Source organism: Ixodes scapularis, unplaced genomic scaffold (genome assembly GCF_016920785.2).
Source record: "Ixodes scapularis isolate PalLabHiFi unplaced genomic scaffold, ASM1692078v2 PGA_scaffold13__105_contigs__length_92229423, whole genome shotgun sequence".
NCBI lineage: Eukaryota > Metazoa > Arthropoda > Arachnida > Ixodida > Ixodidae > Ixodes > Ixodes scapularis.
In genome coordinates this window covers 51,913,315-51,923,289 of record NW_024609839.1, presented here as the reverse complement: position 1 = coordinate 51,923,289, position 9,975 = coordinate 51,913,315, and the positions used below count along the sequence as shown (strand labels likewise).

Here is a 9,975-nt window from a genome sequence, read left to right as displayed (position 1 = left end):
GTCATCATGCCTCAGTGCCATGAACTCATTTGGTCTGTTGGAGTCCTTTTGCCTAACCTAAACTTTCCAAACTCTTTGTCTTTTTTTTAATGCGAAATCATTAACTGGGTCTCATCGAGCGAGATGACGTCATCAGTCTGATGCGCGAAAACGGCAGATAGTTTTCTTTGGTTCCATTGGCTGGCGCGCGTCGACGGGGTTCCCAATGACCGCTGCGCTCGTCAGTTTCCACAACCGCTCACCCCATGGCGCTGCGTGTCCATCAGCGCGCCTTCGCTCTCCTGGGCACGGAACGTCCAAGGTCACCGTGCTTAGGGGAGCACACGTGCTGACCGGCGACGAAAAGTACGCAGCAGACGAAAAAGGGAGCGGACGAGCGGCTTGCATGCTTTCGTGTTCGCAACTCATAAGACGTGCTTTGGTGTACCTCGATCTTTTACTAGCTGACATGTATATTTTTAAAGCAACTTTACATATTCAACGAAACAAATTTTGTGCTTCCCGGAATGCGCGCGAACGCGCAGTTCGCTTGGTAACATCGGTCTTTGCTGGTCTGTGTCATTGCGACGAGAGCGTCCGCCACCACCGCACACTTCGCAAATAACAAAGGGACGACGAAGAGATAAGACTCACCTTCTAACCGGAAGGTCTAGGTTCTTGTTGTTGAAGCGATGTTTCATAGAAAATCGACGTTGTTGTTAGTTGCGCCTTGGGCGCACATGTCACTGTTGATGGGAAAGGGATATAGGGAAAAAAGAGATAGAGGAGTAGAGAGGGGCAGGAGGAAGGAGATCTTTTCAGAGTGTGAACTTTCTTACGGCTTTCGGTACAGAATCACGACTCCTAGAACTCCTGAAACCCTCTGGATGCAAGATCTAGGAGCCCCAGGAGCCGCAAGCAACCCAGATCTCTTGGAAGTCTTAGAGGATTTCGAGGAGTTCCGCGCTCCCCAGGAAGCTGGCTATACTCTTGAGTGCCTTGTCTGTAGTAGCTCGTGACGCTCATGGACGCAGGAGTTCCTCCAAGTTGGTACTAGGTAGCCCTAGGTGGGAAAAGGCATCACGGAAGTTTGTGCACTCCTCTTCGTGATCAGTGCAGTGCAGGAGGAGATGTTCGGCGTCGGCAGTTTTCTTGCAGGTCTGGCATATAGGGTCAACATTGAGTCTGAAGCGACTTATCCACGCCGGGGTGAAGGCGCTTCTGGTTCGCAATCTGTGCAATACTGCGGCAGTTTGGCGGTCGAAGCCGCGCGGTATCCGAGTTGGGTAGGCACCCGCCACCACTACCGGGTCCGGGTGCTGCAGGGCGATGGCTCTTCTCACAAGGAACTTGGCGTGTGAGAAGCGGGGAATGGTTGAGAGCGGGCACTAGGGGTCCTTGTGTGACCGCACAGCCAGAAAATTTACGACCTCAATCCCCGGTGGCTGGGAAGCCATTGGAAGGGAATGTCGTTGCCTTGCTGCTGAAGCTTGACCGCATCCTGCGCGTATAACAAACGTAACATAAAAAAAAAAAAAAAAATGTTTAGCGCCGAGGTTGAAATCTCCCGAGGGACAGAGGCAGGACCCTCCTCCCTTGCCTTAGGGCTGGCTCCGCCCTCCAACCAGCGTGCTCCGGCCGGCACACCGAGCAAGAGAAAAAGAGAAACCGCTCTGGGCTCGCTGCTCAAGGTGTTCGCCGACATGGAGGAGGGTCGCAAGAAACGACACAAGGACCGGATGGCTCTTCTCGAGCGCCTCGTGAGCGCCATCGAAAAGAGCGCGCCGGCACAGTAGACGTGCTTCATGCACTTCAATGAACTTGATTACAGTTTCACTGTTTCGCAGGCCGTTTTATTTTTTATTGTTATTATTTTGACTGGTGCACAAATGTGCCGTTCGAATAAATTCGTTGAAATTGTCTCGCTGATTTTGTTTGCCACTCCTCTGTAGTCCCCCGATTCATTCTTAGTTTTTACAGTTATTTCCGAGTTTTGCAGCATGTATTTTTTTTTTTTTACCGCCATATCTAGTTTTTTTTTTTTTAGGTTTTGTTGATTGTTAGGTTAAAAATAGCTTTGGGAACAATGTTACGTTTTAGGGGTCACTGGCACTGACTACCTGTGCATGCCCGCATATATGTATTCTGCGATACGAATGTAGTAGGATATTGGATCAAAATAATACTGTAAAAAGAAATGAAAGAACGAAGTAACCCGTTACTTTGTTTGATCGTGTTTTCATGAAGTCAGTACGTTTCGTTTTCCAAAGCTCAAACACCATCTTTGCGTGTTCACACACAGACACGCACACGCACACGCACACGCACACGCACGCACGCACACACACACACACACACACACACACACACACACACACACACACACACAAAAAAAAAAAGAAGAATGTTTTTGGAGGATCAGGTGTAGATATCGCTTCCTAACATTCGGTCTTAGCAATGGCCTCTCGGATCCGCTCGGAGAGACTCCTTGTGGCGTCGTCCGGTTGGATCGCGTGGTCGTCGTCGTTGGTGACTTGGCCAGGCGGGCGGGCGTTGTTCAGGTCATCGAAAAAGTCTCTCTCTGCATTACAGAGGTTGTGGAGAACGCAGGCGCCCATAACGACGAGGCAGCACTGTCTGATACTGGCGCTGTCGACCAAGTACATTCTCTGAAATCGCTGCTTGAGCAGCTCGAAAGTATTTTTGTCACTCTCGGTTGACCATGCTTCGTGTTATACGTAGTCTCCCAGGACGGCAGGGCCGCTTTTGAAGAGTTGAAGGGGGTCATGGCGTATGGCAGCAGGGGATAAGCCAAATCCCCCAGCAGGTACCCACCCGCACACTTGGCTTCCGCGTCCTCGAAGACGGGGCTCTCCTTCAGGATGCGGGCGTCGTGCGCTGAACCGGGGAACCCGATGTAGACGTCGTTGAATCGATTTTGATCATCGCAGATTCCCTTCAGAACAATCGAATGAAACTTGCTCCGATTGTAGTAGGAGTTCGGAGACTCCGTTGGTCGCAGGATTTCTACATGGCATCCACCAATCGCCCCGATCGTTTTGTGGGGCCCTTTCCCCTTAGTCTTCCTCAGGAAGCCGGCTTGGGCTCCTCCGACGTCTTTCCTGGTCAGGCCAGGTGATTATTTGTGCGCTGATACCGTTCAGAAGGTTCAGCACTCTTTCAATGCAGAGGTGAACGGACGACTCCGTTATGTCAAAGCGATCCGCAATCTGGTACATTGTGGCTCTCGTGCCTAAGTAACTAAGCACAATCAGCACTGTCTTCTCCGCCGAAATCTGCGGTCGTCCACCAACGGATTCCGGGTAAAACGCCAAAGCTTCATATCGACAAGCCAGCTCCGCGTGTGTCTCTCTCTCGAAAGCCTGAACAAGCGCATAAATTCGAAATCGAAGTAGGTGTCGATAACCTTTTCGTAGTACAGGGGAACCCTGTTCCTGTCAGTCCGTGCCGAAACAATCGAGGCGAGGGCGATGATGTCGTTGAGCTCATCGTCGCTCTCGTCTTCGATGAGCGCTACTGCAGCCGCCAGTAAATTCTGACGGGACATCGTCATTTTGATCTCGCGAAGGTATCCAGGTACGTGGTCGATGAAATGTCTATAAAAGCGATCGCAGCACGAAATCAGACGATATAAAATGCAGACATGTTTCATTGGATGCTGCACGCACTTTGTAATGTAAAGAAACATACATGGAAAATATTTTTGTCAAAGAAAGTAATATAAAAATAACGCAAATATCCAAGCGCTACCCGACAAAAAATCCATGGCGACACAGCCAGACGGCAAAAGCAGACGACGCCTTGCGCATCCGTTTTATCGGTACTCCGGAAGTCGATCACAGCGCCAGTCCCAGGGTTGTAAAAGTTACTTCAAAAATGTACCTAAGATACAGTTACTCATACGAAAATGTACCTAGGTGCGTATCTAGCTACTTGCTTAAAAATGTACCTAGGTACAGGTACAGTTACTTCAAAGGTACTTTTTATTTTCACGTCAAGTATTTTTCTCAAATTTGTCACATTATTATTGGAATTAAACCCTTTGTATACTGGGATGTACACAAAAACAAGTTTGATAAATGTGCTTTATTGGTGTCAATGGGAGAAATAAGGCAAAACGCTCACCAGAGCATTCAAAGACTTTGTCTTTTTCACTTGAGTGCTCGATTTGACCTCAGAATCAGGACTTCGAAATGTTCGTCCGACATCTTCGGTCACAGTTTGGTAGCAATTGTTCCTCCTATGCTAAAAACGCGCTCCACCGCCGCACTGCTAGGAAGCCCTGTTTTAAATTTTAATAACACCTTTTCAGCAGCGGCATGTGCTTGAAACAGTCCAGACTTCTTGTCAGAGGAAGTTTGGTGTACTGTACAGTCGGCGAGAAACAGCCACCAAAGGAGCCTCCAACTCGGTAGAAGTTGGCAAATGGCTAAACAGAAGGGCCCGAAGGGCCAATAAGGTCACTGGAGCGAGGCACGTGACGGCGCTGCACAGATGTCCACATTGGAGTTGAGTCCTCACGTGCCTTACTCTCACGCTCCAATTGGCTCACCGAGGACACAGCTTCCACTGTTTACGACGTCCCGCTCAAACTCGCTTGTTGACGTGGCTTGCCCTTCAGCGCCAGCACTGGCATCGAAGCCATCGGCGGGCCCTGAAGACGTCGGCCGCATGGAGAAACGAAGAGAGAGAAACGCACCTAACTTTCGCAACGCAACGACGCGCGAAAGTCTTCAAGCTTTCACGTTTTTTTTTTGTTGTTTTTAGGAAGGAAGAGAATATTGTAACGCGAGCACGTTTAGGAGCTCGTGTCACAGAAAACCCGTCGGATGTCGGTGGCGTGACGGGAACTTCCTGAATGGTCGATAGGGTCGTGACGTCACAGCCACATGACTTCGCGCGGGAATTTCAAAGAACCCACAACGCTCATGTGAAACATGACGTCACGCGTGGAATGAAGGTGGTTACAGACATACTTATTAATGGTCGCCGCATGTTTCGAATGATCCCACTTGATAAACTAAATCATTAGCCTTAAAGAAAAATTTGAAGAATTTACGCAGGATTGCACCCACGACCCTTCGGTTGCGAGCCAGACATGATACCGACTAGGCAACGGAGGGCTTGGGAATGGAACTGCGATCCTGCCGTCATTAGAGTGCCTCGATGTCTGTTTGTGTCAGGGTAAAGGCATTATCGCATCGAGTGTTGTTAGCGCGTGCCGAGCAAACACATAAATAAACCTTGCGGGGTAAAATGGCATTAAAGCACTGGCAAAAGCTCCTCGATCGCGCCGGGAGTGTTGTATCCTAAGAACTAGGTCGTTGTGTGACTCAAGAGCATGAGAAGCGATTGAGAAGGCCATGCGAAGGGGGCCGATAACCCTATCGCGTTCAACTCTTAAGGGCGAAGGTTAATCGTCCTCCCAGATTTTTTTCTTCACAAACATTTTCAGTTTTGTAAAGTGCAAAATTTGAGTTTGATTTATTGAGTGGAAACACTACGTGGTGTTAAATTGCTTTACGACTGTAATTAGTATAATTTATTTTCAGTTATATGTTATTGTATTTTCTACGATTTTGACGAAGTGAATAGAAAAGTACCTGTAAAAAGTAACTTCACTTAGTTACAAGTTACTGAAAAATGTACCTAAGATACAGATACAGATACTGAGAAATGAAAGTATCTAGGTTTGTACCTCAGGTACAACAAAAGTACCTAGATACCGATTTACAGTTACTTGTACCTAGGTACTTTACAATCCTGGCCAGTCCTAACGCGGTGGCTGCACTGGTTCTGCGCCGCCGCTGCACGACGCCTGCACTCCTCTGAACTCGGACAGAACTAGTTCAGAACTTTTTAGCCGAATCGAACAGACCTATTCCCTCCTCGCATCGTGGCATATGCTGAACGCCTCCGCTATCTCCCTGGTTATTTGATTAGCGAGCGTCGCAATTGTAGTGTCAGCAAGCCGTGGCACAATTGCAGCGTCAGCTCTTCGTCTATCGCTTCGTTTAACAGCGAGATTGCGTACATGTGTCGTTTTCAAGCGAGTTTGTAGATACCTCGATGAGGTTATAGGCAGATGGGCAGCGTTCGGTGTTTTTGGTGGTTTGATGGTTTTTTTATTGTTCATATTAAAATTCAGATGCAAGTCAGCGCTTGTCGTGTCTATACTCCTTCTACCTGTCCTTCGTCGAAATTTTGCGCTGTATTTCGTCAATTGCTACAAGCGCAGCACACCACTCACCTGGCCCACACAAAGGGAACAGCCCGCATACCGCACATGCGAAGAGCGAATATCTTCACAGAGAAAATACGCTCGGGGGTGCATGACACCCCCCCCCCCCCCCCCCCCCCCCCCCTTCCCCGCTAGAAAACGCAGCTCAGGTGATCGAGAGCTTGGCGGGCGCACTGCAAACAGCAGTCAGGACCCCGCACCCGCACTCATATATGAACGGAGGGCAGCTGAGACTGCGTTGCAGGTGAGATCGGAACACAGAGTTACCGACGCTACGGGAGGGAACGTTTGTATACGTATATCACACGGGACGAAAGGCGCGGCGCGCATCAAAATGCGAGACAGGGCCGCTGTAACAGCGACCACCACCTGGTTCGACAATGCCCAGAACGGCAGAACCCCGGCTTGCAAGAGTCGGGAAACGGGAAAAGTCGCCGATAACCAACCCGGTGGCTCAAAACGGCACAGAGCAAGAGACTGTTTTGCCGTCAGCCTACAGAACAGGCTTGCCGACCGGCACGCCAGCGCCATTCATATATCCGTGACGATTGTCGGTCGTATATACGTTCCAGGCACTGATGGACACAGAAACCAGCCACCTCCGGCAAAACCCAGTGCGTCTATAGGGAAAGCAACACGGCCTTCCGATTCGCGTGCGGTACCGCTCATTCAAGCGGCATACAGTGCGATTGGTCGCGAGATGGGGGAATCGAGTAGCGGCAAGGCTTCTTTCATCTCCCCAGTCTCTTCGCTCCGATCATCCTCGGCAGAGATCAGGGCGTTTTCGCAGATCGTCTCCGCTGTCTCGCAACGGTCTCCGCAACCCGCTACGAGATCCGCGGGACTCTGCAGGCAAGGCTAGCGTCGCGCATGCGCAGTAGTAGCGTCTTCGTTCCAGAGAGCGTAGCAGAAAGAAACGGTCTACAAAAACTCCTTACTGACTGGATCGTTTACAACCTCGGCAGCGCACGGTATTTCACCACCCGGGGATGAAATACCTTCGGCGGTCATGATTAGACGAAGCCATGCTTGCGTCATCCAATCACGGCGGTCGAATTCATCGCAGACTTTTTCGTGACCAGGTTAGAGCCCCTGGCCTCCAGCCGAGGCTACCTCCAAGTTCAAAAGAGGCGGAGGACGAGGCAAACACAGCCTTTGTGTGTCGCCACGGGATTATCAAACGAGCTTTTAGAGCACCTCCGGATGCAGTTCGCGCCAAAAGCCAAATGGAAACATGCAGTGACCTACCTCGACGGCATTGTCGTCTACTCATACACCTTCGAAGATATAAATCTGAAGGACGTGTTTGACAATAAATGCCGCGGGGTGACACTGAACCCAGAAAAGGTCGAAATAGCCGGAACCCGCATCAACTTGCTCGGGTTCACGGCAAACATCCGGGCCTAATGCAGCCGATCCACAGCCAAGAACCATGGTCTTCGGCAGCTTCCGACGTACGTGGTCGGCTCTTTACCGAGAAGCACCAAAGGCTCCAGTATATGTCGTCTGTCACTGACCACTTCAGCAAATCGGTAGAACATTTCCCACTACGAAAGCCGATGGCCCGAGGCCCCGAGCGATCACTGAAAACCTCATGGAAATGCTCCCTCGAATCGGGTTCGCCGAAGCTCTTCTAACAGATAGAGCGAGCTACATTGTCGAGAAGGTATTTGAGGACGTTTGCAAAACCATGGGCATCAAGCACAAAACAACCCCGCCCTACCACCCACGGGCGAATATCGCGGAGCGATGTAACAGAAACATCAAGCCTATGCTGGCAGCATTTGCCGAAAAGCACCGCACATATCCCTGCGATTGGGTTCGCTCTCCGTCCCACTATCAATCGTTCGACAGGCTTCCTTCCTTACAATCGGAAGAGAATAGCCGAATCCAATGAACCGCGTCCTCAAAGCAAACGCAATTGGCAGCAGCGGCAGCGCGCACTACCACGGTGTCCTATCACTCGCCCGCTATTTTTGCAGACCAACGCATGCAGCTCCCAGTCTATCATCGGCGAGCCCGAACGACAACGAGGGAAACCACCCTTCGACATCAGACAACCGATCATAGACAGCAGAGGTCCTCGACACATGTTTGTGTGCCAAGCGAGACATCGGGGCTAAACCCACCTCAGCTATACATTGCGGCCCCAGCGGCAATTGGTTCCCGCATTTGGCAGCAGCGTCCGCGCGCACTACTTGGTGTCTCATCACTCGGCCGTGCTTTTTACAGGTTGGTGGAATTTTTGAAAACCTTCTTGAAAATACCCTTATCTCGGGGCTGCTGCCTGCTGCTGTCGGTTTTTTTTTTTTTTTTTTTCGGTGCGTTTTTGCAACGATTTTAGCGACAATGAAGTGAAAAATTGCCTCAAGTGTCGTCAAGAAGTATCTTGACGTTCTGATGTGCAAAATGCACAGAGTGTAAATTTGAGTAGCACTTTCGTGCCTGCTTGGGAATCGCAGAATCCTGTCTAGAACTCGAAAGGAGAAACACTTCAAAAAGCGTGGCGGTGAGAGACATGTTCTACCTCAAGAAGACGAGGCAGTCAAATTTGTCAAAGCGCGAAAGCGAGAAACGACACTGAAACTGATATATGCCATCTTGCTTTCAAGTCTGAACAAACAACTAAATGGTCAAATGGGTACGAAATAAACAGTCGGTAGTATTGAACTTTCAATTCAAAACGTGTCAGACTACTATGACGCATTGCTTAAAAAAGTTCGATAGCATGGCAGAGACCACAAAAGTCTTACGGAACGTGTTGAAAAAAACCGAGAATATTGGAACAAACGGGCAGCTGCCAGAGATAAATCGGGAACTGAATCAATTAAAATGGCGCAGTAGAAAACAGAATCTTGAAATTTGCGGAGTCCCCCCCAACAGAAAGCGAAAACTAGCTGTATCTGGTGAGGACGTCGCATTGCTCACCGCGTGTGAGATAGTATCGAAGCACAGGCCCCCCTCTAAAAAAGATAAGGTCTTCAGGATCATTGTGCGCTAGGCGCAACAATAGACTCGCGATCACTGGCTGAACAAAAAACGAAACCTTAAACGCGCCTAAAATAGCGAGCATCTGCTTGAAAACAGCACAATTACCAGTTCGCAATGCACCGAGATAGAAATATCTTTTGTGAGAAAAAAGACCGTTGACCGGGCCATAACTGTAAAGAGAGCGAACTTGACTTGTCGAACATGAGCTAAGCAGCTGAAGTGTATATCCCTCTTGTCGTCATTTCTTTTTATTTTATCACTTTCGTCATGAAAGTCTCAGGTTATATATTGCCCTCGCAGTTTCATGCATAGGTGAATTTTTTTTTTCTTCAAATCACTATCGTCATGTTAATATTCGATCTGCTAACAGTAAATGCGTTAACCTTGAATCCTTTTTTTTTTTTTTTGCTGGGTTTTGTGATTTTGACGTTATCTTTTCAGAAACCTGGTATACATAGTTTTCACGGACGTCACTGCTGGGGCTTATGAGATATGTCGCAGCTATCACCAGGCACAGACATAGTTTCGGTTTCAGGCCGACGCCAGCAACTCTGATCGCTGCAGCATCGTTTTCGGTGCGCGTTTCATTCGTGTTTTCGTGTTATGTGCACTTGCGGTCACAGTAACATAGTAATACCGATGTGCGCCATGTTCGGTTGACGCAGCAGAAGCAAGTCCTCCGCAAAGGCGAGCAACACACTGCCAAACATATGAGACTGCATCGTTTGCCGGAAGTGACCGCG

The 9,975-nt window shown here is 49.3% G+C and overlaps 1 pseudogene; it reads right to left on the bottom strand.

Moving 5' to 3' along the window:
- Positions 1-2,417: 2,417 nt before the first annotated feature.
- LOC121835439 lies at positions 2,418-3,514 on the bottom strand (annotated as a pseudogene).
- Positions 3,515-9,975: the final 6,461 nt, after the last annotated feature.